Source organism: Cavia porcellus, unplaced genomic scaffold, assembly GCF_034190915.1.
Source record: "Cavia porcellus strain 051 isolate PalLab524CR breed Dunkin Hartley unplaced genomic scaffold, mCavPor4.1 scaffold_10, whole genome shotgun sequence".
Lineage (NCBI taxonomy): Eukaryota > Metazoa > Chordata > Mammalia > Rodentia > Caviidae > Cavia > Cavia porcellus.
The window spans coordinates 49251344-49278904 of NW_026947493.1; the positions used below are offsets into that span (position 1 = coordinate 49251344).

Here is a 27561-nt window from a genome sequence, read left to right on the forward strand (position 1 = left end):
TCTGGGAAATATTGAGTCTTGTGTATCTAGAATCCAGCTTCTGCAGAGGGGAAGAAGTCACCATGGGTCCAGAGACAGAACATCTAGATTCACAGTTCTTATGCCACAGAGGTGACTTCATGCTGGCCTTGGCACCAGGGAAAAAATAAACCATCCTGACGGGAGAGGAAGATCTTAATGTATAGCTGCCAGGGGCCAGGGGCTGTGTATGGCCCAAGCCCAGGTAAATGAACTTCAGCTAAGAATTGGGAGCTCAGCGATGGACGATCAGAGGAGGGAACCCAACTAGTGGGGCAGTGGAGGGCCTGTAAGTCAAGAGTCGGCAGGAGAGGAACAGGAAAACCGTGAGCAGTGGCTCCTCCTATAACTATGTATATAGGCGACTACTGTATACTACAGACTAACAAAGCAAGTGTTACAGAGGTAGCGAGCATATGTCAGTAGCACAGCACTTGCTTAGTACACGCGAGGCTTCGATCCCCAGCACCTCAAAACAAAAAAGAAACATCTCTCTCTGCATGTCTGTTGGAACTACTAGTTTCTTGCTTCCTCTGCATTGTCACCACTGTCCCCTTTAAAACAGCTGGGCTGCCCCTGCCCATGACCGTGGAAGAAGAAAGCCACAGACTGAAAAGGTTTGCAATAAAGGGCCAGTAAATAAATGTTCAGCCTCACTGGTAATCAGAGAAATTTTCTTAAAAATTTGTTTTGATAGTGGGATAGAACCAGGGCCTTCGCACTGAGCTACATCCACAGAGCTTTTGTTTTTCAGTGCTTCATTTTGAGACAGGGTTTCACTAAGTTGCCCAGGATGGGCTTGAACTTGCAATTCTCCTGCCTCAGCCTCCCAGAGTACCGGGATTACAGGTGTGCACCCCTATACCCAGTATGGAAGTGCAATTTCAACCCACAAAGTGGGATATTTTGTGCCTATCACATACACAAAAGTGGGGGGAAAACACCAAAAAACAACTCTGACAATATGAAAGGCTGTCCAAGGTGTGGAAAAGAATTATTCTCATAATTTGCTGGCAGGAATACACACACTCCTATATTTTGTGAAATTTAAGATGCATTTGCTGGATTATTCAGCATCCTCACTCCTTTACAGAATGCCTAGCAAAATCCTCACTTGCACATCAGAGGATGTGAATGGGAGAGCCACTCCAGTACGTTTCTACAGCTAAAAGGAAAATAAATTTCCATCAAGAGAAAAGTGATTCCACTGAGATGTGTTCATTCAAAGGAGTATTGAAACGTGGTGAAAGAAGGAATAAACTATTTCTTTATATGTCAACATAGATAAATGTCAGAACATATTGCTGCACAGAAAAAAACAAATGGCAATGGATACATAATGAGATACCATTTACTTAACAGTTCGAAAGAAGTAAGTTATTTTGATTTATTATGAATGTGCATATTAAATAAAAGCACACATGAGATGCTAAAGCACCAAATTCCAATACTGCTGACCTCTGCAGAAGAAGAAGAAGATCTGACAAAAGGCCAAGCATGGTGGTGCATAATCTCAGTGCTCAGGAGGCCGAGGCAGGAGCCTCACCGAGACGTCCAGAGCAGCCTGAGTTACACAGTAAGTTCAAGGACAACCTGAACTACAGTGAGACCTTGTCTCAAAAACAAAACAAAATAAAGTAAAATAAAACAAAGATCAAACACAAGATGAGTATTCAGGAGCTTCAATTCCCCCCCCCCCCAATATATAGATATGTGATACAATTACAGCAAAGCTAAACTCTTAATACATTGGGTGGGAGATAATGGAGTCTTCTTAATATTAACCTTTATTCTTTTTTGCATGCATGAAATACTTTATACTTTTCTAAAAGCAAAAAGGTTAAATAGTAAAAAGAGGAAAGAGAAGACAAAGAAGAAAGGGGGAAAAGGAAAGAAAGAAGAGAATGACATGAGAAAAGAAGGGAACAGGAGGAGAGGGACAGAGAAGGAAAGGAAGAGAAATTTGGAGAAAATCTCTTCCTGCATCTTCCTTCTCAAACTCTAAGAATTTAAAACTCTTTCAGGAAAAGAGTCGCACAGACAGAGTTCTTGGGCTCGGAGGTGCAAGGAAGCTGCAGTGACCTCACTCACCCTCACACATGGACGGTGCTCCCGGGGCTGGGGACTGGAGAAGGTGGAAGAGGGCCTCGAAGAGCACATGGGTTGGGTTGTGTGGCTCCTGGTGAGGAACCGCTGCTCCCCCCGGCCCCTGGTGCTCTGGGGAAGTGTCAGCCCCCAAGACAGATTTATAAAACTCCCTAAAGAAGGGACCTGTGGCCCTGTCCCAGAGAACCTGCCACCACAGCATGGCGCTAAGGCAGGCAATCATGAGTTCTGGGCTCCTGGCATGACTTTGTGTTGAGCGTGGAGCTCAACAACACATTGGAGGATCACAGAATCCACTGGCCATTCGAGAGCTAGGGCTGTGGTTCCTCCAGGCAGAAAGAATGTGGGGGTGAGCTGTGGGGCCCGGTTCTAGCAGAGTCAGGCCAAGAATAAATGTGGTGATGCAGTTTGAGAATCAACAGGCAGAGACGCAAACCACGCGAGCCTCAGGCGATGGAGCCCCTTGAACATTCCCAGGTGGGCAATCTTGTCATCACGGCTCCTCGTGTGTGCCAGGGTCAGGGGAAAGGATCTCATGTCACAGCAACATCTGCCGCATTACCTTGATCCACTGAGACGGAAGACTGTGAGTTTCTTGGCTCAACCTCATTGCTTCTTCCCGTCTAAGTTGCCTGCTGACTGGGAAGAGTTCAAATGAAGGATGATTAATTTTCTATTAGGGTTAAGAATAATCTGTGCACAGTGGGCATTTTAAGTGTTTGCAAAGTTTAAGAGGAGTCAGTATTAAAGAATCTAAGATATTAGCCTCGTGACTCCAATTAAAATTGTGTAATTGAGTAATTGTTTAGATTTGTGATTTTACTAGGTTTGTAAACAATACTGGAATGTTTATGGGAACTTGAGATGCATGATATTTTTAAGTGTAATTTATTACACTTATTAGGATAGTTTAAGTGTTTGGGAATGTTCTGATTGTTAGGCATTTGAAGTGCTTATAAATAAACCCAAGTATACTAAATTCATAAATCCAGTTTAAAATATATAAGGGGATTTAATTAAGTAAGATGTAAAAATCTCTTTTAAAAATCAATGTTAAAATGTAGTGAATTTATAAATAAAAGTTGTCAGTTGAAGTTAAAAATTTAGAGAAAGTGAGAGGGCTTTTTTCCAATGTATTATTTAAACAAATTGAATACAATTTTGAAAACTAACAGAAATATACACAAATTTCTTATCAAAGAACGTTTTAAAAATCAACTCACAAGCTGGGTATGATGGTGCACACCTGTAATCCCAGCACTTAGGAGGCTGAGGCAGGAAGATTGCCACAAATTTAAGGTCACCCTGGGCTATACAGTGAGTTCAAGGCCAGCCTGGAGACCTTGTCTTTAAAAAACAAAACCAAAACCAACTCACACAACCTTTTAGTTGTGGCAAAGGGGACCCCAGGACTGCTGAGGTCAAGGGCCAAATGTTCCTCTCAGACACTGCGGACACACAGAGGTTCTGGGGGAGGCCTTTTCTCTTCCTCCCTGCCCTTCTCTTCATCTCCCCTTTCTCTCTCTTTTTCCTTCCTTCTTCTGGAGCTTCGAGTCTTGCTGAATTGCCCAAATTTTTGAGCTCCTAAATTCAAATAATCCTCCCACCTCCTAGTCATGCCTGCCATCCATGAAATTTTGTTTCATCTTTTTATTATACAAAATTTTTTACATGTAAAAAAGTAAAAAGTATCCATTATGATATATTAACTATATTCAATAGTTGTCAATTTTTTGTTGAAGTGCCTGATTTACTTCTAGCTAAACTGATCTCTCTCTCTCTGTCTCTCTCTCTCTCTTTCTTTCTTTCTCTCTCTCTCTAGTTTGCAGATATCCTGACACTTCATCTCAAATGCTTCCACACTAAAATCTGAAAGTAAGGACATGCTCATGTGAAATCACAGTACCATGTCACATCTGACAGTGTTAACAATTTTCTAACACCATTGAGATCTTAGTTCATATTCAAATGTATCTAAATGTCAGTTTTCTTTTCTTGAGTTTGTTTTATTTAACGCATGCTATGCTTTGAGATAGATTTATGTTGTGTTATACAATCGTACATTCTCTTTTATTGGCACAATATTATATTGTATACATGTTTTATACTTGTTCATTATATTGTATACATGTTTATATGTTCAGTCAAGTGATTGTCACATTATGTGTTTCCTATTTTGCCTAGCCAAAAGATGTTCTCTCCCCCCCGCTTTTTTTTCAGGCTTTTTACTTTTCCCTTCTTTTCTTTTCCCCTCCCTCAAAAAGATGTTTTTAAAAACTGTATTCCAGGGGCTGGGGATTTAGCTCAGCGGCATAAGCGCCTGCCTTGTAAGCAGGCAGTCGTGAGTTCAATCCCCGGTACCGTTAAAAAGGAAAAAGACAAAAAAACCTGTATTCCAACCAAAGATCACATCTCCATACATTATTCTATCTGGAATAGCCCTTTATTTTTATAATTTTTCGTGAAACAAATGTGCTGGCAGTGACTGGGCCACTCATCTTGACAGATACCCCACATGCTGAATCTTCCTGTTTTGTCTTCCCGGCACTTAGACCTGATATTCTTGTTACCTTGAATCTGGGTCAGATGGTCTGTTATGCTCAGGGTAAGTGTTTTCAGTAAGAACGTTTCATAGATGACACTGAGTACCGAACACTCTCTCATCAGGAGTCACTGTCTCTGATGGTCCCACTGTTGCTTGGCTAAGATCACAATGAACTTTAAATGGCCGGAGCACAGCAAGCCCAAAATAAACTATTAAATATTATCATTCCCTTTCCACAGGTGAAGAAAACGAGATTCCCACACTTTCAGGGATTTCAGGTAGGACAGGTTTTGGGTGACATGGGCAGAACTCAAGTCCAGACTGTCTGATTCTAGTCTTCTTTCCCTCCACTGTCATGGTCACTGGCTTAGGTATAAAAGGTCCCTTTCATGTCTTTTTGTTATTAGTTCATTCAGGTATTGCCTTAGGCACTGGGATACTGCAGTAACAAAATAAGTCTCCAGGAAACTTACGTATAATGCACTGAAACAGGCAGTAAACACAAAGGATCAGTAAAATTGTGGATGTTTTATGACTTAGAAGAAAATAAATCAGGATCAGAGAGAGAGAGAGGGTGCGTGTCAATTGAGAAGGTAAATTTTTTTTTTCTTTTGGTATTGGAAATCAAACTCAGGACCTTGTGCTTGCTGGGCAGGCACTGTGCCACTGAGTTACAGCTCTGGCCCTGAGAAGGTAATTTTTGCTCAGATTTCTTCACAGCTCACCCTATCTCCTCCTACATGTCTTTGAACTTCTACTTGAACTATCCTTTTGAAGCCCTTTTCCTAGCTACAATGAACAAAACTGTTTTAGATGATAAGAAGCATTTCTTTTTTAGTATTGGGCATTGAACCTGAGAAGAGCAAAGACATGTAGGAGGAGATAGGGTGAGCTGTGAAGAAATCTGAGAGGAAAGTATTTTAGGCAAAGACAACAACCGGTCCAAAGGTCCTGAGGCTGGAGCACAGCGCGCAGCCTATTCCATTTCATACTGAGTCTATCCAACAGAGGCATCCAATCACAACTGATCCACAGATAGATAGGTAGATATATGCACACATTTCTTGGTTCTTTAAGAGCTGGTGTGTGGATGTGGATCCCCACTCATACACCACTAAGTGTATCTATGTACACCCTTTCCAAAGTGTCTCCTAAGGCCTAATCACAGAATATAGGATTATCCCACACCACACACCTCTAGAGTTAGATTTTGGTGAAAGAAAAGGAAGAAAGAAAGCACTATGTCACTGTGGGACAAAAGAGATGTGCACAGATTTGGAGACAGAAAGTATCTCTGCCAGGGCTTTGGAGCCCATGGCACAAACAGAAGCTAGGTGGCCACCCCTCCCTTCCTCTCTCTGAGGCTTCATCCTTAACACAAAGGTGTCAGTTTGTCCCAACTCAGCCTCCAGCCTCTTCTTGGTGATTCTTAACAGGCAACATGAGGAGAGGAGTGACTCACAGGCTGAGCGATCCGATGGGCTTATTTGGTAAGTAGTCAGAAATGAGGCCTTGTGGGCTACAGCTCTGCAACGAACTTGGGCTTTCTGTCATTGTACACCCACAAATGACTGGTAGGCAAGGCTGAGCATTCCAGGAAGAAGTTCTGGAACTCTGCAGGGAGAGAGAGAGGGAGCCCAGCTGTCCTGATCCCATCCTGGAACTGTGCAGGAGTCCGCCCTCGCTTGGCCTTGGGCTAAGCAGGCTGGATTTCCATATGAATCTGCTGACTTGAGGCCGTGGGCTGTTCTCTCTTGGGTCAGTCATTGTGAGGCTCTGGTATGGCACCATGCTGATCGCAGAATGCACTGATTAGACCCCACTGTGCCAGACTGCACTCATTAGAACCAACTACAAGTATGAGCTGGATGTGACCCTCAGCCCTTGCTCTTGTCACCTGCCTAGAGCTCCACAGGTGGCTAGCAGGGTCCCTGAGCGGTTAGTCTGCCTGCCCCGCATAGGCAGGAGAGGCCCCAGGCCCTCCCTTAGGCCAGAACCTGTGACACAGACAAGGTAGTTTCCCTGCTTTCCTTATACTCTATCTGGCACCGAGCTTCTCCACTGCAAGAATACTTTCCACTGGGCTGGGCTGTAGCTCAGTGACAGAACTTGCCTAGCATACATCAGGCCCTGGTTCAATGCCCAATACTAAAAAAGAAATGCTTCTTATCATCTAAAACAGTTTTGTTCATTGTAGCTAGGAAAAGGGCTTCAAAAGGATAGTTCAAGTAGAAGTTCAAAGTAATTTTCTTTTCTTCCCTCAAATTAAGAGCTTTCCTGACTAAGATTTTTAAGGCCAAACAGAATCACAGATGGGGCAGAGGAAGCCATGGGTTCAGGTTAGCTTGGCCCAGCTGCACACTGTAGGGATCCAGGCAGGATTTGGTCACTGCAGGAGCACCAAGGCCTGAGCACCAAGAAGAAGCAAGGTTTCCTCTCCGCCACAAAATGCACAGGTGACTGTGGTATGGGGACTAATCTGGCCTTTAAATTCTGTTTCTTCCCTGTGTTCCTGGCCCCATGTCTGATGATCAGAGACATACCGCTTACAAAAAGTTTCATCAAAGTCTTGCTTGGACAGGAGATACACTGTTACATGAGACCACATTCCTTTTGCTTTGAAGACTGGCACAGACATAACCAAGAAGAGAGTCCCTATGTAGTTCAGTGGAAGACCCAGCTCATAAAGAACCCTGAGGGGGCTGGGGAGCAGAGCAGAAGAACAAACAGGAGCTCCATAGCCTGTGTCCCCCAGAAGCTGAAATACCAAGTGCTGAGAACAAAACAGCTGGCCCTTACTGAATGCTGGCTTTTGATATTAACTCTTTCTTTTGATATTAACCTTTACAACAATCTTTGAGGCAGTTCCTATTGCTGAACTCAGTTATAGACAAGAAAACACCAATCCAAAGATCTTGATTCATGGCGCCCAAGGTCAAAAGTTAGATGGGTCAGGGACAGCCATAATCTACACTGTGAGCTACCCCCTAGCTTAATTACCCTCACTCTGGGCCAGGTACACTGTTCCCAAGTAACAGAGGAGGGGAATGATCCCCAGTTCCTGGGCCACACGTGGAGATAACACAGACCCAGTAGCATCCTGGCAATGAAAAGAAAAGCAAGGAGAATCAGCACATCCTCTAAATACATTTTCCCATGCAGTAAACCTCCATCAGGGCCACCAGACTGGGTCTACCTCTGATTTGGCAACATCCCATGCATGAAAAGCTGCTCAACATCATTAGTCATAAGGGAAATGCAAATTAAAACCACAATGGGATCCTATGGTACACCTATCAGATGGTTATAGTCAAAAAACCAGAAAATAACAAGTGTTACAGGATGTGGAAAAATTGGAATTCTCCCTCATTGCTGGTGGGAGTGTAAAATGGTACAACTACATTGGGAAGCACTGTGGCAGTACGGCTGGAGCATTATTTAGCCATGAAAATGAATGCAGTACTGACACCTAATACGATGCGGATGGGCCTCGAGAACATGCTACATAGAAGTCACTGAAAAATGCTCACAGTTCATGATTCCACTTACGTGGGACATGCAGAGCAGGTGAATTCATAGAGACAGAAATAGATTAATGGTTTCCAGTGGCTGTGGGAGGGGAATCAAGGTAGCTGCTATTACTATGGAATAGGTACAGAATTTGCTTTGGGGGTGATGAAACACTTTGGAACTTGACAAGTGATTTTCACACAATTCTGTGAGTGTACTAAATGCCACTGAGCTATATGCTTTTATGCTTAATTTTATATTTGAATTTTAACTCAATTTGCTTTTTAAAAGGCAAAAAGTAAACAAGTTGTACAGGAGGGAGGACATGTTATTTTGACTTCTGTGCTTTTAAAAACCTGACTGTTTGGCTGAGTATGATTCAGCATGAACTGCAATCACCATCACACAGTGGAGTAGGTTCTCAGAAGAGGCTTCCTCTGTCCAGGACTGCTACACGGGGTTCATGAGGATTAAGCTCTTTCCTCCTCAGCACACTGCAGAGCCTGGACCCGAGACTGCACCCCTGACTGTACAGAAAGAAAAGCCCAGCACTGAACTCGAGGCCAGGCGCTGCTCTAGTGTCCATGCCCCAGCCCAGACAACCGCTTCTCTGCAGGGATAAATGATCACATTTAGCATCACAAGCAATTTTTAATGCATGCTGACAGTGTGTCAGCTATTCCACAAATATTTACCAAGCTCTAAGCACTGGGAGATGTCAGTGAAGGAGACAGAACAGGCGTCTGTGCTCATGATCCTTCCACTCCAGGAAAACACCACAGCAGTAACTATGCCAGGCTCGAGTGAGGGCTAGTACAGAAGGCATGGCAGTGACACAGAGCAGCAGGGCGGGCAGCAGGAAAGCTACCTGAGAGGACAGGTGCACAAGCTCACCGTGCTGTCAACACTGAGCGGAGACCAGAATGAAAGGGGAAAAGCAAGAAGGGGCTGAGCAGAGGAGCCAGCAGATGCAGAAGCTGGAAGAAATAGCAGAGTCCTGCGTACCTGGAAGAGGAGATAGGTCCAAAGAGGATGTGAGAGGCCACAGTCATACACAGACATCAAAGCACATGGGGACCCACAGGCCACTGTGAGAAATTTGAAGTCGTTGTGTCTGTGGAAAACCATACACAGTCTCAACGCAACTAACTCTGCAAAGGCCTCTGCTATCATCTTGTTTTATTGTTCTCTGAGGCTCTGAATGGTTTGGTAACAATTCCAAGGTTCTCCAGGTATTCAGCTGAGAAGTAAGACTTCACACAGGTTCAGTGACCTCAGAGTCCGCAACCTTAAACAAGCAAACAACGAAACTGTACTACAGAGCTCTTAGCAAAGCCAGCTCAGCCTCGGGCTGGGCCAGTCTGACCTTCCGGCAGGAGCCACCCATGCTGTTTACATCCTGCATTTTCTTTCTTTATTTTGTTCTCAACTTTTAGAGATGGACCCATTTTAATTATCCAAAAAACAATAAAACACATCAAAGTTCCCTTACATCTGCAATTCTGCTATATCCAAACATTATAAGACCAAATGGTCCCCTGCCCAGAAGCAGGGGTCTTACAATGAAATGCCAAAGATTCAGAAAGGTAAATGGTGAGGATCAGAGTTATCGTGGTAGGTCACCTGTCCTCCTCTCAAACACACTCCATGACTTTTCTTTTTGGGTTGTTAAAGTGTCTTACAAGAAGCTTTTCAAAATAACTTCAATCCAGACACCAGGCTTCTTCAATGACACATACCTGCATAAAAATGTGTGCTTCCATCTGATTGATAGGAATAAAAAGTGATTTTTACTTTTTTTTTTTTTTGTCTTTTTCCTTTTTATCGGTACCAGGGATTGAACTCACGACTGCCTGCTTTCAAGGCAGGCGCTTATGCCGCTGAGCTAAACCCCCAGCCCCCTTGATTTTTACTTTTGTCTTTTATTTTCTTTTTGGTAAAGAGGTAGAACTATCAGATCCCTTTAGGAATACTTGAGGAAAAGGAAAAGAAAGGAAATATTAGGCTGTGCTGGGTATTGGTTTCTGTTTGTCTCTCTGAGGGTGTGACCTCAAAAGAGTTAAATCTGATGCCACTACGATGATTAGTACTATTTTTTTCTAGATGATAAGGGGAAAAACCCAATAGTCATAAAAATGGTCAAAAAGTTTTTTAACCATACATAAATCTTCACCTTTTATCCCCTAAAATACAAAATGAACGTACACTTGGGATGGTAACTCTGCTGGATTTGCCACTTGACTCATCGGCTTGTCCCTACACAGGTTTAACAGAAACAGACGTTAGTTTTAATAATGTTACAGAAATAACCAGCTGTGTGCGTGGTTAGTTGAGGTCCAGCAACCCTCCGAATACATGTAAAAAAGCATGGCTGTCAGTTTCCGGCTGCCTACATCTGAACACATTCAGCTACCCCAGAAACTACAAAGAAAGGAAAATTGCATTTAATTCCATGAGATTTTAAAGCGTCCTCCCTTCCATAGAGCTCCAGAGTTAGGATAATGTGCTAGGGGCTGCTGTGTTTTCGGGCATGAGCTCCTAGTTGCTGAGGGGCCCGGGAAAGATAGTGAATTAGTCCTGGAGCTTTCATGAAAGGGGTGGAGATGATCCCATTGAATGGACCATGTATGGCACAAAACCTGGGGATGGAGACAGGGTAGTCCCCAGGAGTAGTGGCAGGGCAATATTCTCCGCTGCTGGAGGGCTACGGGGGCAGGTTGAAGTAATTGGCAGAGGCTTCTACTGGAGGGGGGAAAAGGAAGAGCTCCTGGTGGAAACAGACTCTACCTTGACCCTAGAATCTGTGATTCATCTTTCCCTTTTTCTTTCTCCCTTGCTGCCTGGGACCTTCTCCATTTCATGTTGTTACAGTCATTCATTTTTGACTTCTGATTGGCACGGAAGTCACCTGGATCTGTTGGCTTCTTGTGCCTGTATGGACACTCCCCTCTCTCATGCTGTCCTTTCAACCAGAAGGAGCAAAAGTGGCACTGATTCCTTTTGCAATAGGGTATGACCTAGACCAGTTTAAGCTGCATGTCTCTAGTAAGTATGGCCTTCCTCGGCATGCCAACTGCCCATGTTCCATCAGACTTAGAAATTTCTCTTTCCATTTTCTGTTTGTAGTATTCTTTGTTGACACCTGAGTTGGCATGTCATCCCCAGAAGGCTGTCCTGCATCACAAACCTGGATGGGGAGGTCATATCCAAGGTCCAAGAGGCAGGCCTGGCAGGCATTCTTCAGTGTACAGCAGGGATGGTACGCTTCAGTCTTCTTGAAGTGCATGTGCACCCCAGGACACTAGCAAAACACTGTGAATGGCCTGGCACAGATTTTGCCTTTCATTCTCATACTTTGGTCATTCAGGTATGTGGGTGTAATGGTTGTTACATTGTGCCAATTTGAGAAATTTAGATATTTAACTAAGTCACTCAACAGGGGACCAACATCCTCACTTTGTAAACATCCTGAGCCTGTGCAAGAGGAGGGCACCAAGATGGTATGAATGCTATATCCACCAGAGGATGGGTAGCCTGCTTGCAATATAAGGGAGAAAAACAGGCTTGTTCTCCCCTTTTTACTCTTGCTGCTTTTGCTCCCTTCTATCACCATGTGCTGTTGCTCCTCTGCCATGTGCCCACTGCCTTGGAGTCAGCTGATTATGGACTGAAACCTCCACAAACTGTGAGTGAAATAAACCTGTCTTTCTTAACTTTGGGTGTCCAATATTTGGGTGTCCAGCAACAAGAGAAAAGTAACCAAGGCAATGAATTTTCTCCAAGAAAGGGCTAGCACAGAATGCCAAAGTCCTCACATTTCTGACTATTCTAGGTATTAGAACCCAGAGAGGTTTCCATTTGAAAGCCTACAGGGGAAGAAGTAGCTTCCGAGTCAGGAGACAGGACTGCTTTACGAATCCTGATGTTGCCTGCCTTTGAATTTCTTTGGTTAATATTGGTGTCCTGGCTTGTTAACTTTGACATTTTCTTGGGGTTTGTGTCTAAGCGTGTAGAGGTTTCAGTCCTTAGTTGGCTGGCTCTAAACAGGATGGTGGGGCAGGCAGAAGGCAGCAAGCAGCAGCAGCAGCAAGCCTTCTCCCTTTTAGCCCGTCCAGACTTTTGCACAGTGCCCCCTACACCCACAGTGGGGCACCCTTGACCTCAGCATCATAATCTTAATTCAATTCACACACTTTAATGCAGCCACCTTCAAAACTTCTCAGCTGTGACCACCCGAGCCTTTGGAGGGCCTTTACATCTGACTGCAGAGTCAAGGATAATAAAGAGCTGGTTGTGTACTGGAGATTTAAATGATCCAGGCAAAGGTCAAAGACCCAGAGTACACTGAAGTGAACTCTGCATTTTCAGCAGAGCCTTGGGAAAATTGGAGGTGCCCAGAGAAGGGGAGGACAACAGCACTGGGTACGCTAGAGCTCAGCTTACCCATCCCAACCGAGATGATACTATAGACAGTCTTTTCTATACTAATGAGGAAAACAGGCACAGACAGCTCTTTAAAGTTGCCAGGGTCTCAAGGATGTCGAGAGAAAGAGCTGACATTTGAATTCAGAAAATCAAAAGCCAGAACTAAGATATTTATTCCCAGGACTATATCGCCTTTGTCATGGGTCCCTAGTTGTCCAGCCACCTCCTTCTCTTCATCCCATGCTTAACTAAACCTTAAAAGCTTTTTCTCTACTGGCCCTCAACCCATACCCTATAGCCAAACCCTCCCAAGCTGCCTCACACCTACTCGTTCCCTTTTCTCCACACCCAGTGGCTCACCGATGGTTTCATCCTCACTCACAGATTCGGAATGCAAAGACAACCAGACAGGGCCCCACCCTCAGAAAGCTTACTGTCTTGTGGGCAAACACAGGTGAGCAGACAGTTGAGATACACTGAGTAGGTCCATGAGAAAGAAAGGCACCAGGTCACTTCTAGAAGTGGGATGGGAGTGGATGTTAGATAACCCAAGGAAGTCAGGACTGTCTTCCTGGAAAATCCAACAGGATGGAGTTTGTAACAAATATCAGTGGCACAACCCCTAGAGATAGGTCCTAGTTCGTGTTGTGATTTGGATCCTAAATATCCCTCCAAAGCCAAGCATCGAAAACTTGGCTACCATCCTGTGGCATTACTAGAAAGTGATGGAACCTTTAAGAAGTGGGACCTAGTGAGAGGCAGGGCACTGAAGGTGTGCCCTTGAGGGGGCTCTTAGCATCCAAGTGCCCTCTTTTTCATCACTTCCTGTTTGCCATGAGGCAAAGAGACCTCCTCTGCCATGTGTTCCTGCCATGATGTTCTGTGTTGGCCCAGGCACAAAGGGACATAGCCAACTAACCATTGGACTGAAACCTCTGAATTTTCTGTTCCTTAAGTTGATTATCTCAGGTGTTTTTCCTGGCTAACATGCCTTCTGAGCTACAACTCTTTCTTCAATAATTCCTCGGCTCTTTCTGTTATTTATTGACTCCCTCTTGTGTTATACCGTTGACTCTCTCACCTTGGTATTACTGTCATTTAGTGTATTTTTAGACTTTTCATGTCTTACCTCCTTTGTTAGGCTGACCATGCCTTGATGGAATGGCCAATTTCACTTGTTTTCTTGTATCACTCCATCAGAAAGAATGGTACTTTATAAAATAAAATAATTCCTAAAACACATTATTGAGGACCTACCATGTTCCAGATGCATTCATGGGCACTGGGGAATCTGTAGGGAACACAGCATAGTAGCCTCTTTACTCACTGAAAATATAGTCCAGAATCTAGCAGATGAATGCCAGTCACAGTACAAATAAATAAATGTGAATATGACACTAAATGCCCTTTGGTTTATAATCTGAACTACTGCATTTATTCTGCAATGTAAGACAAAAGTAAGAATGTGAACAAGGCAATTAATTCCACACCCTATGCTATTCAAAGAGCCCATATCCAGACCCTAAGACAGGAAAAGTGAGTCTTCTGTTCCCTCCTGAGTGTCACACCATGCTGATTGAAATTCTGATGCTAATTTGTTTTCTCATAAATCATCACCCTGAAATAAGAGCCAAAGGAAATGGTGATATGTTCTAACTTAGAGGGAAAAGGGTTTACTGAGTGATGTAAGTGATTTCCAATATGGCACCTCTCTGAGGAGATTTCAAGGGTTGTATTAGTTGCATGTGATTTCCATGGTCCATGTGGATTTGATAAAAACTTGAACTTCCTTGTGTGTTATATCCACTAACTCATTCTATGAGATTTACTAACTCAATACCATTTGTTGTAAAATCCTTACTATGCAACTATTCTGTGATCCAAAACTAGAAATATGAATCCAAAGAAGTACCACTCTCAGAAAGTAAAAAATGTATTTATAGGATGTTACATATCTATAAAGTATTTTGTAATGCTAATAGCATTTTATCTGTCTAGCATATCTCTAGATTTTCTGGGATTAGCCCACTTTAGCTTGGGCTGCTATAACAAAATAACCTATATTGGATGGCTTATGTAACAGTCATTTCTTTCTCAATTTTGAATACCAGGAAGCCCAAGCTCAAGGTACTAGAAAATTTGGTTCTTAGAGAACCCTTTTACTGGATTGTAGTCAGTGTTTCATTGTGTCCTTTCTTTGTTACATGGACTCTAATCCCATCATGAGGTCCAACCTTTATGATCTTATCTAAGCCTAATTACCACTCAAAGGCACCACCTCCAAATACCATCACACTGGGGTTTGGGCTTCAACCTATTTACTGGGGAGCAGGGACAAAAACATTCAGTTCATAACAACTTTGAACTCATATTCTTAGGAAGTGCTTTCTCCCAATACAACCCTCTGTTTTGAGTGGGAGTAACCATCAATTCTTTAGCCACTGCTTCTCTGTCCCTGATTGTATTTAACTGACTGAAGAGGAGAAACCAGCCCACAGTTTGAGTCACTTACATTATATACCCCTGTATCAGTTACCTTCCTGCCATTAGGACAAAATACCTGAACCCACAATTTAAAAGAGAAGTTTAATTTGATTCATGATTTTAGGGAACTTAGTCCATGGTTGGCCACCTCTAAGATAGAAACAGCACAGTGGAAGGATGTGTAGAGGAAAGCTTTTCCCTCCATGATGCTCAGGATGTAGAGAGAAAGGATGAGCCAAGCATATGAACACACAGTTCTAGCCCATACTCCCACTGATACACCTCCAACTGCCTCTTTATAGCACACTCAGCCATGAACTCATCAATGGATTAATCTATGGATGAATATATTACCCCCGTGATCCAGTCTCCTTCCAAAATCTCTGCCTCTGAATGTATGAGACTTTGGGGAACAGTTTAGATCTAAACCATTACACATACAACTGTCCATACTGACTAGTTGATAAAAGAGTAGTTGGTCCTAACCTCGTCCATCAAAGTTTGCTCCAGGCTTTATCTAATTGTGTGTTAGCCTGTTTTCTGTTGCTATCACAAAATATCTAAAGCTGAGTATAAAAATTGACTCAGGTTTCTGACAGCTGGAAGACCCAAAGAAGAAGGCACAGGTATGCTGACTAGAACCTACTAACTACCTCACATCATGCCAGAGCAACAGAAAAAGAGCTAGCCATGTGCAAGAGTCCATATAAATGACCCATTCTTGTGAGAATTAACTCAGCTCTGTCCCTTTCAAGGACAGTGCCCTCATGACCTAAGTCCCTTGCATTAGACCCTATCTCTTAAAGTTTCCATCCTCTTAGTGAAGTCACACTGAGATTCGAGATTATTATGGTTTACATACAAAGTGTCCCCCAAAGATGCACATGGCTTGATCCTCAGTGTTCAGAGGTAAAGTCAAGAGAAGTGATTCATCTTCAGGGTGCTCATGAGGGCCTTCATAGATGAATATGCTGTTGGGAAGTAAGGCCTCATTGGCAGTAGTAGATCACTGAAGACATGGCTTTGAAAAGCTATGGAAAATGACTAATAGAAAGCTCCAGCTTATAAAACTTTGGAGGGCACACTTCAAACCATAACCCAACCATAACAAAACGGAATTGGAAGAAGAGACACAATCTAACCTAACTCTGAGATCTGAGGCTTGTTAACACCAAGTGACTATGTTTCTAAAAGGGAACATGACGCCCATGCTTGGGGGGGAACTAAAAATGATAGAGAGCCCCAGCACAACTGTTCCTGGTATTCTCAAGACCACTATGTCCCTATCTTTTTCTCAGCAACATGATGTTTCCATTAAGTTCTTCTGTTTAAGCTGGTTCAAAGTGGCTTTCTTTTACTTGCAACCAAAGGGTTTAAGATGACCTTTTCATTTGTTCCTTGGCTTGAAGAAGCTCAGAGAGGTTAACTGAGCTCTCTAATATCTCACTCTACAGAAAGAACAGTAAGATTTTAAATGCTGGCTCAGATCTTAGTTCCTCTCCTGAACACTTCTGATTCAGTCCTGGTCACATGTGTTTTCTGCACTCTGAACTATGCCTTTTCCACAACCCAAAGCTTCACCTGTCATATCTGTGTTCCAACACACATTAGAGTGCAATTAGACACTCCTCGGAGGGTTCATGGACCCTTTGGGATCTGGCTGCTACCTACTTGGCCAGCCCACATCCTCCTCCCTCTGGCTCGTGTGTGTTCCCATGTAACTCCCAACATGAGTCACATGCTGCTCCTTTGGCTCACAGTCTTTACTCAACAATTCCTCCAGTCCCCAATCAACAGGAAGTCTCTTCTGCTACCTCAAACTCAGGCTGAGCCACAGCCCTGCCTTCCCATGTACCTTCCTCAGATGGACCTCCAATCTGGCGCATAGCTCACTGGTCTGTAAAACCTATCTTCTGCCTCCCAAGATAGAGGCTCATGAGGATAGATGAAGTTCAATGACTTCATCTATCTCTAGATCCCTCCCCCAGCCCCTGAACAATGCCTGCCACGTAGTAGGTCCTCAACATGCTGCTGAGGAGACAAGTAATTTCATATGGGATAGAAAGGTTGAAGCATGTACCCAGAATTCATATTTCTTTAATATCTAACATCAGCTTGGGAGTCCACTGACTTGATGCTTTGAAGCCAGTGATAGCTGAATGGGCAAATCTGAAATTCCTTTTCAGAGATTCATCTGCACTGCATGTGCCCAATTAATGCTAAGCCATTAGTCCTTTCTGAAGCTGCTAGGATGTATTAAGCCATTTAACTTATCCTCCTGCACTTCAGGATTGCTCCCAAGGGCATTTTTTTTAGGGCTGGGCAGCCAAAGCACAAATGACTTAAGCAGTGAGCTTTCTGTCACTTCCTCTGGCAGCCCAGCCCACCAAAGCAGGGTTTTAATGGTTCTAAAGCACAGTGAAGCAAGAAATGCCTCTAGCTCTGACTAGAATTATTCTCAAACCTTAAAGAAATGCCAGACTGAGGCCCTTCCTCGGGGCTGACTCTCTTAGGAACTGGAAGAGGAAAACACCCCTGTGGGATGGTTAAAATGATTCCAGGAAAGTCCCCAGACCTAACAGATGTCCCTCAGCAATTCACTACAGTACTCCCAAATCCTCCCATTAATCACTTAATAAATATTTATGAGTACCTACTAAATGCCCAGCATCTGAGAAATCTGACAGGAGTCATTATAGGTTTGTGATGTTGAGCTAACTCAGGCTTCGTGCTGACCTCAAAAGCAAGTGTTCCTTTGAAAGTAAGTCACCAAGCCTTATCAGGCCTTAATTCCTCCCAAGGAGCCTGTTGAGAAAGAGAAACTCCTATGCTATATGTCTTAGGACAGATAAGGGGACAAGTGATAGCCCATAGACAAGTAGGTGTCAAATAAACCTTGCTCATCAAGTACACCTTGCTTGTCAAATACACGGAGCTTCTGTGGTTTGCATGGATCAGCCAAGCTCCACTCTCAAGCTTGTTCTGGATTTGCATGTGGAAGGAAGAAGCAGAGCTAAGCTTCCAGTTTGGGTGTGTAGTTCAGCCTCCAAGGAAAGCTCACTTAGCCAGGACCAACTCTCCAAAGCAACAGTACACAACAGCTACAGCTGTCATTTGTCAGGTCCCTACTAACTGTACCAGATGCTCTTTGGGATCACATGATAATGTCATGAATATGCCCTTTTAACACACCAAGGATTAAGGATTTGTTCAAGGTCACACAACTGGCCAAAAGATGAGGTAGGATTGAATGAAGTCCCTGCCTAGGCCATTCCTATGCAAACCACATTCTTTACGGTTATGCTTTGCAAATCATGAGCTGAGAAATATTCGTTTTTATTTTTTATTTTATTTGGTGGGGGGCGGATACCAGGAATCAAATTCAGGACCTCATGCTTGCCAGGCAGGTGCTGTACTACAGAGCTAAAGCCCCAGTCCTAAAACTTCATTTTTAGTACCATCACTTGTCTATTCAAAGGATCACACAAAGGTTCCCATCTGCTATGGTTTGAATATATGGGTCCCTTCCAAACTCCATGCTGAAATTTAATCCCCAATGACACAGGATTAGAGGGTGGGGCCTTCCAGACAGATGGGGTTAATGCCTTGTAAGAGAAGCATCAGCAGCATCTGTCCCTTTGGGCTCCTCCTCTTTCTGTTATGGGAGCAGACAGAACAAGGTACCATTTTGGAAGCAGATAACAGCCCTCACCAGACACCGGACCACGCAGCACCTTGCTCTGGGGCTTACTAGCCTCTACAACTGCAAGAATAAATTTTTATTGTTTATAAATTTCCCATTCTGTGCTGTTTTCAGTAGCACAAATAAGGTAAGAAAATATCAGAACTTGGCAAATGAGAGAATAGGTTTATACTCTGAGGGTTGATTTCTAAAACAGAATAGAAAGAAGAGTTACTCTACAGAGACAGGATGGCTCAACAGTGACCTGACTATAAGTAAGAGAGAGAAGAAAGGTTGGTGATCAGTTAGGATTCATACAAGAGATGAAATCAGAGACATACTTATCCTTGTCATAGGCCCTGTCCGCTTAGCACCAAAAAAAAAAGCCATACGTAGTCCATGGGGCAGTTTGGCCACTGCCAGCAACAAATGCATTGGCAATTTTCATAGCCTGATGATCTTGGCCACCAGCAGGTTCTGGCTTCTTCTCTTCTTTCCAGGTGTCCACTCTCCATAACACAGTGCTCAATGGCCACGGTATCTGATCCATTGTTAACAAACAAGCTGGAATTGTTAGTATTCACCTCTCTTAGAAACCTGGGGCCTCCTTCCAAGTATGTCACCTCCAGTCCAGATGTTGGGCCACAGTGCCCACCTGCGCAGCACTGAGCTGACGTGTCCAGACTCCCCTAATGCTCCTCTCAGGCTTCTTCAACAGACCAAAGGCCCCCCAACAGGCTCCCTCCTCAGGAATCCAGGGCCTGAGCCCACCCTGTCAGCCCACATTCCTCAAGGAAACATGCGTGCCACCTACGGCCACATGGTTGGGGCCAGCACGGTCCTTTCCAGCCTCATCTCCATTTTCTTTGGATTCTGACTTCTCAAATTTCACAAGCCTTGACAGGACCAACCAATTGCCTGTTACATTTCCCAGGAACTAAAAACAAAACTAGTAGCAGAGTGGGGTGTGTAGCTCAGCAGTAGAACCTGGTTTTAGCAAGTGTGAGGCCCTGGGTTCCATTCCAGCACCAACCCCCCCCCCCAAAAAAAAATCAATAAAATAGTTCTAGAGGCATCAAAATTCACTGTAGTTTATTATTATGTGAAATATATGTAAACAAATGTCATATTTATATTAGTTAAATTTAATACACTTATATTTGTTAAACTTAATATATATTTTATTAATTAAATATCATACAAAATATTTATATTAATTAAATTCTATAACTTTTTGGGTCTTTTTTTTTTTCTGTCTTTTGGAGACAGGGTTTTACTACGCAGGTCAAGCTGCCCTAGAACTCACTTTGTAGCTCACGTTGATCTCAAACTCCCAGTGAACTTCCTGCTTCAGCCCCGAGTGCTGGGATTACAGGTATGCCCCACCATGCCTGGCCAAAATTCTACAACTTTTCAACAAGTGAAAAATAGAAAAATATATAATGAACTCCCACAGCCCCATCACCTAATTTTACCAACAATCAATATTTTATCAGTCTGGTTTAATTTATCTACCACTTTTTTTTTTTTTTTTTTTTTTGGTACGGGGGATCAAACTCACAACCTCACACTTGCTAGGCCAGCACCTATGCCACTGAGCTAAATCCCCAGTCATTCATCTACTACATATGTTTACTCCAAGCATTTTAAAGCAAATGCCAGTGGCCATAGAATTTCACCCACAAATACTCAGTTACATGCTCCTGATGGATAATCACTTTATAAAAAAGCACCTTAGCAACAACGCAATCATTCTCTAACAAAATACACAATAAACTCTTAATATGATCTAATACCCTGTCCCAGTGTTCAAACTTCCCAGATCATTTCCAACTCTCCTTTTGTTTAGTAAACAAATAAGGTTTATATAGTGCACCTGGTTGTTATATCAATTTTAATCTAAAGCTACTCCTCTTCCCTATTTGTTCTAAAATGATTAATTTGTTGTGGAAAGGAAGCCATTGGTGGGGTAGAATTCCCCTTGTTCTGGACATGTCTCCTTTTGGTGTTTTTTAATGTGTTCCACTACAGACAATTCCCTGCAGACCTGAAGTTTGATCTAGGGCAGTGCTACCCAGTGGAAAGAGAATTTTAGCCACATATTTAGTTTTAAACCCTCTAGTAGCCACATTTAAAAAGTCAAAATAAGTAGGTGAAGTTATTATTATTACTATTATTCTTTGAGACAGAGTCTCACTATATAGTTTGGGCTGACCTTGAACTTACCTACGTAGCCCAGGCTAGCCTTGAACTTTTAGTGATCCTCCAGCCCCAGCCTCCCAAGCGCTGGGATTATAGGTGTGCACCGACATGCCCATCGATGAAATTATTTTTAATACTGTATTTTATTCAGTGTAAAATAGTCAAAATGCTATATGTTGTTTCAAAATGTGATTAACATAAAAATTATGAGGTATTTTACATTCTTTTTTTATTCTTCAAAATCAAATGTGTTTTATGCTTACAGCACATTCAGAATATTCACATTTCCAGTGTCCAGGGCCCACATGTGGCAACCACATTGGACAGTGCAAATCTAGAGCTTAATTAGAGTCTGTCTGGTCTGATTTTTGGTAGTTCTGGGGACTGAACAAACATGGTCCTCATGGATGACAGACAAATATTCTAACCAAGCTATACTCACAGTCCTGTTCTAAATTTTTTTATATATAAAGAATATTGCATAGAGTTTGCTGTTGTGGAGGGTTTTTTGTTTTTACTTTTTAAAAGATAAGGGTCAGGCTGGGCATGGTGGGGCAAGCCTGTTATCCCAGCACTTGGGAGGCTGAGGCAAGAGAATCACCATGAGTTTGAGGCCAGTCTGGGCTATGTAATGAAACCCCGTCTGTAAAAGACAGGAGAAAAAAATGGCAATCTCAATATTGCCCAAACTGATCCTGAACTCCTGGTTCAAAGCATCCTCCTGCCTCAGCCTCTTGAGTGGCTGGAAGTACAGGCATGTGTCAGTGTATCTGGTTAAGATTGCTGTATATTTCCTGTTTTAATGTTCTTAATCCTGTTATGGTGGCGCACACCAGCACTCTGGATAGCTGAGGTAGAAAGATCATAAATTTAAGCCCAATCTGGGTAACTTAGTAAGAATCTGCCTCATAATAAAATAGGAACAGCCCAGAGCAAAGGCCTTTGGTTCAATTCTCAGTACAAAGGTCTCTGTCAACATCTCACCAGTTTTAGCATATATTGATGATCATGTCCAAATCCATTATTTTATTGCGGGTTGCAAAATCTTAAGTTTCTACTTTTCCTCTTTATTTATTTATTGTGGTTTTTTTTGAGACAAGTTCTTATTATGCAGTTCAGGCTCGCCTCAAATTTTGAGCTCAGTTTGCAGCCCAGGCTGGTCTCAAATTATCCTCTTTATTAGGGGGAATTCTTACATAAAGAGGAACTCAGTCTTAGCACTCTAGGTTACTCTGCAATAAAGTTCACATAGTAATGGTGGGATGTCTGCATATTCTTATTTCTGTTAGTTTTCAGAGAAATCAGTACCCAAGCAATCTCTAGTTGTGACCAATTAGGGGGTCTCTTCTTATCAATGTGAACTCACTAGTTTCTGAATCACCACCTCTCCATACATTGAAGTTAGTATTCTTTTTTTGATGTTAAAAATTCCCCATCTTTGAGCATCTGGGTGTCCAACCTGGGCTATGAGATGAGGCAGTGTCTCAAAAGGAGGAAAGCTCTCCATCTTTGGCCAGCAGGATCTTTGCTGGCTCCTAGGCTGGTTTCAGACAATTTCCCACTCTGTGATATAATGGTAAATCTCGGGCTTGTCTTGGACATTTTCTGTCCTGGTGAGGAACCAGCTATTTCTCCAGGGGAGCAAGGAATAAGAGTTCCTTTTAGTGTTCTAGATGTCTCAAAATGACATCATAACAGGAATTAGAGTCACCAACCTGAGTCCACGAGGACAAAGATTTCTTCTTTCCGAGAAGGGTAGGGCGAGAGGAGAAAAGAAGAATGCAGAAGTTCTCACAGGGCCCTACCTGCCCTGCTCATGACCCTTTCTCGAACTCTCTGCTCTGTTTGCCCTCGGTCTTAGGACTAGACCTTCCGTTGCCACTGAGGGCAGGTGGAAGTTCAGCCAGTTCCAAGCCCCACCTTACCTCCCTTTAAGAAGAGCCCAGAGCCTTTGTTCAGAGCTGCATCACTTCCCACCCAGCCCTTCCTGAGCCAACTCCCTGATGTCTCCGGGAGAACACAGTCCTATGATCCCAATGACATCAGGGAAACTCTTGTTTCCAGCAGTTTCTCCTTCAGCTGCAAAAATGTGCAGCAGTAGACTGGGTGTGGACTTCAGAAGTCTCTGCAGGAAGCGAGTTGTTTTCTCAGCACCACATCTGAGCGCATCTTCTGAGGGGGGCCGACTTCTCACAAGCTGCAGGGACTCCGCTGGTGTGAGTCTTCTCTTTTCCCTCACACTATGCCTCACCACCACTCCGGATCCACGGGCTGGGGAGGGACGACCCCACACCGCGCAGAGGCTGAGGGAAACAAAAGCCAGCACAGAGGCAGGTGAGGGGTGTGCCCCATGAGCTTTCCTGTGTGTTCTTTGTTCCCATAGCCCCTGCTCCCAAGGACAATAAATCTCACTGCACTTAAACTTAGATCATCCTAAGAGAACCCTAACTACCTGCCAGAACCCACCAGATGTACCTAAGTCTAGAATAGTCATTTTATACATTGCTACGGGCCTCTGGTTCTGACAATCCAAAATGCTGTTTATTTTCACAATTCTCTTTTTTTCCCCCTATTCCCAGTAAAGGAGGAAAGAATAAACCAAGCCTACTAGAAATGAGATGGCTGCTAACCCGTGCCATGCAGCTCAAAGTACAGTCACATCAGTGTGGGTGATGCCTGGGGTACTCACTGATATATCTTGTTTGATATTTTCAACAGTTCTGTGGCTGGGCATTGTACAGTTGTAGATACTGAGAATCCCAAGGTTAAGTCACTGGCCCAATGTCACGGTTGGTAAGGACCAAAGCTAAGACGAAAGTTTAGGTCAGGTATAAATAAATGTCTCTAAGGCCATGCTTCACCTCCCACCCCCTGAGACTGTCCTGGCAGACTTCCCTGATCCAGTGACTCTCTTACTTGGAACTAACATGTCTGTAGTACAAAATTTCCTTTTCCTTTCGGGAACAAGAAATTGGATGATTATCATTGTGGCTGCAGCATTAAAACTGCATAACACAGCTTCTATTTCACACCTAGAGAAGTTGACATTAGCTCTGTGCTATGGCTAATAAAAACCAGGAAAAATGGAGACCGTCAGAAGACATCCCACCTCTGCTTGGAGACCTCAAGTGTCTCCTCGCCTCAAGGTACCAGGTGAAGTTCTTAGGATGTGTTCACAGCCCTGAACTGTCCCTTCCCAGGTTCATCTGCTTAACCCAGCGCCCACCGGGTCTGGGGAACCCCTTTCCTATGATAGACTTCATGAGTGCCATCTTCTGGTGTGCAGAGAGCGCACAGGGGCAACATCTCCCTCTCCCCTCTGAGTCCACCTGCCATGCTGGCCTCTTGACTGTTCTTTGACTCCTCAGTCCCACTTCCAGAGGGCCTTTGAGTTTTAGTGCTAGTGTACGGTGGCAGCGGGATTTGAGGTCAAGAACCAGGTCTAGGGGCCACACTCTTTACAATGTGTATATCTTCACAATGATACTATGCTAGCCTTTCCTGTTCTAAAGAGGTTTTGCTCTGAGCGTCATCTTTTCCTTTTTTCAGGAGATACCTGGTAATTCACCTCATTTTTTTAACCCCTAAGTTATTTGCTGAATGAGGTACAGAAGACCACACATACCAGGGGGAGCTCCTCCACGGAGCCTCCAGCAACCAAAGGAAGCTCCCAAGGCAGCTCCCAGGGCGTTCATAGTTGTACTCCATTTCCTTGTCATAAGCTTTAAGGAGCTTGACCCTTCCTTTACTTGGAATCCTTAATCTGTAGATGACCCTGCAGGAACAGGCGGGCAAGCCTGTCACCAGTCAGAGTCCCTCTGCATATGGGTGATCATCACCACAAGCAGTAAAGGTCTTGATGGCTGCCATGCAGGTACTGTATATCTATTACCTCATTTAATCTTTGCTCCATTTTATAAAGTGGTTATTAATATGCCCCTTTTACAAATGAGAAATCTTGTAAATGTCGCTAACATGTGTATCTGATGTAGACCTGATTCCAAAGCTCATGCATTTTGCATTAAGCTGCTCTGTCTTTCATAAAATAGGTAAAAGTTTTCTATTCCTCTCACCCTGGATTTCTGGATCTGTGATATATTACATGCAAGGTAAATGGCGGTATCTCATTATCTGAATAGTAAGCAATCTATGTTGTTAGCCTCAGTTAATTCTCCCAGAGAAGGCTTGATAAGCCCAAGACCCCCTATGGTTCAGAATTTATCAAAGTAAGTCACTGTTAGGGACTCTGGAGAATTTTAGGTAACAGACAAAATTTTAAATTTTAACATGTCTTAAAATTACAACTAGCATGCCAAACCTGTGGTAGAAGATATTAATTCGCATGAAGCGATACCAATAAAAAGTCACTAAAATGTTAAGGAACTATTTGTACAACTGGTTAACAAATCATTTGGCAAAAATCAGGGCTGTCAGTGACAAACAAGAAAAATGTGTATATTCCAATGTGTGATGAATAATCTTCATGCTCCAGTCAATGTGCTGACATTCTAAAGAGAGAAGGAGAATGACTGGAGCTCCCTAACTACAATTGTTCTTTTTTATTCATCATGAACTAAAAATAGAGCCACGGTTTCCTTTTCTCTGGCACGTTAAACATCAGGAATGTAACACATGAACATCCTTTCCCCTTCTTGTGGATACCTGACATGGTTTACCAAAAACCTACCTTCTGGCTGCAAGAGCTTATGGGAAGCAGTGATCCGCCCCGAGAGTAAACAGTAAAAGGAATGATGATTTTCTAGGAAGTGCTGTGCCTGGCTTCGGCAGCAGTGAGCTCAGAGAGGATTTTTGGCAGCCAGGGCGGCCACTGGGCGCTGGGAACTGTGATGATGAAGAGCGCGCTCATCGGTTATCTCCGTGGGAGTGGCTCTGCGAGGCGGCGGGGAGCCCGCCTCCTCCGGGGATTTCCTGGGGCGTTACAGAAAATGATGCGAGAAGCCTCTGTTCCCCGGAATGGGAGGCCAGAGGCCACCTGGGTGGTGACTGTGGGGTCAGGATTCTCACTGTGGTCCCTGTCGGAGATGTTCTCTGGGAACCTGGCAGGGGGCTGGGCCGCTGATTCATTGAATTCCCGGGCACAGGCTGAGGTTCAGTGTGGTGCTGGCTGTCTAAAGTTGAGCCCAGGAGACATTCGCCTCTGTTCTCTCCCTTCCTAAAATAAAACTGTGATAAAAAGGCTCAGCGACCCGTGGAATCTCTAAGAAACAAAGTGGCTCCATGGTCATAAACTGCACACAAATCCAAGTGATGGCAATATTCACAACAGCAAAAAAACTGGAAACGGCTACCTTGCTCAGGAGGAAGGTTGGCTCTTGGGCTGGTGATACGCCCGGTATGTGGTATGATGAAATGCAGTGCTGATATTTTCAAAAGACTGCAGCTCATCTTGTGAGGTGATGTTGAGATGCCCAACATATTTCAATGGAAAAGATGAGCCACAAAACATTGCCAGAGTGCGATCCCCTGTTCCTGTGTATGTCACATCCATGTGTGCCTCGAGGTCCAGCAAAAGGTCTCCGAGAGCGCTAGACCACAGGAAGGGAATGTGACTGCGCGATGACCTTGGGGTAGGGTGGGCTGAGAGATTGGTTTTCTTTTCCTTCCTCCAGTTACTATTCTGAAGAGGAAGACAGACATCTGCTTGGTACAAGAGGCTGAGTGGGCAATGGGGCAGGCATCCAGGACTCTCATGGGCAAACCTGTGTTTGTTGTTTTTTCTCAGGACTGGGGAGAATCCAATGGGTGTCACCAGGGACTGAGGTGGGGCAAGCTCTCTTTGCCCCAAAGGCCAGGCAAAGTGTGGGGCTTACCCCCTCCCTACCCCTATTTAGGACCAGGGCTACCTCCTCCTCCCCAGTTCTACTTTGGGGTCCTGTCCTATACTTGAATTCCCCAGGACCCACTGTTCTCCCAGGCCGCCCTTCCACATATCCTTTCTTATCCCTCCAAACCTTGTTCTCTGGGAGAGAGCCCTTAAACAAATTCCAGGCCTCTCTGTCAGGCAACGCATTTGCATTTTCAGTGGGATTTTCTGGGGGAAATTTACCAGGAACAAATCCATCCATTCTGTCAACATAATCTGTGAGCACCTCTTCCAGGTTGGGGGCTGGGAATAAACATCCAGCCCTACTATGGGGAACCCTGCAGGGTTGGTCCTTACAAAGTTGGGGCTGGTGGGGAATTCAACAGAGGCAGGCAGAGGGGAAAGAAGTTTTAGGGGAAGTGAGTTTCCGCCACGTGATCAAAGCAGGTCAGGCAGGCACTTTCTCAGCAACTGAGGAAATGTATGTTCCGCAGACTAGAAAGGGCTAGTGGGAGAAGACTAGACTTGGGAATAGAAGAGCTGGACTCAAACCACACCTCCATCTACCCACATGGTGACCTTCAGCAAATCTAGTCACTAAATCCTCAATTAATGCATCAGTAAAACAGATATAAAAAAACGCCTTCATCCTAACCTATGGGTTTCTTGTCACACTGAACGTGCTGTAATTTACTTTCCATGTTCAAATTTTTCCAAGACTGTTATTAAGATATATACTCTTTCTACCCCAAAGCAGCAGCATAG

At 43.8% G+C, this 27561-nt stretch overlaps 1 long non-coding RNA gene across 1 annotated transcript; it reads right to left on the reverse strand.

Moving 5' to 3' along the window:
- Positions 1-19834: 19834 nt before the first annotated feature.
- On the reverse strand, positions 19835-26248 carry LOC134477900 (uncharacterized). Its single transcript, XR_010050182.1, has 2 exons — positions 25660-26248; positions 19835-23275 (listed from the first exon to the last, which is right to left on the reverse strand). It is a non-coding gene; the product is annotated as an uncharacterized LOC134477900 (long non-coding RNA).
- Between the last annotated feature and the right edge of the window lie 1313 nt (positions 26249-27561).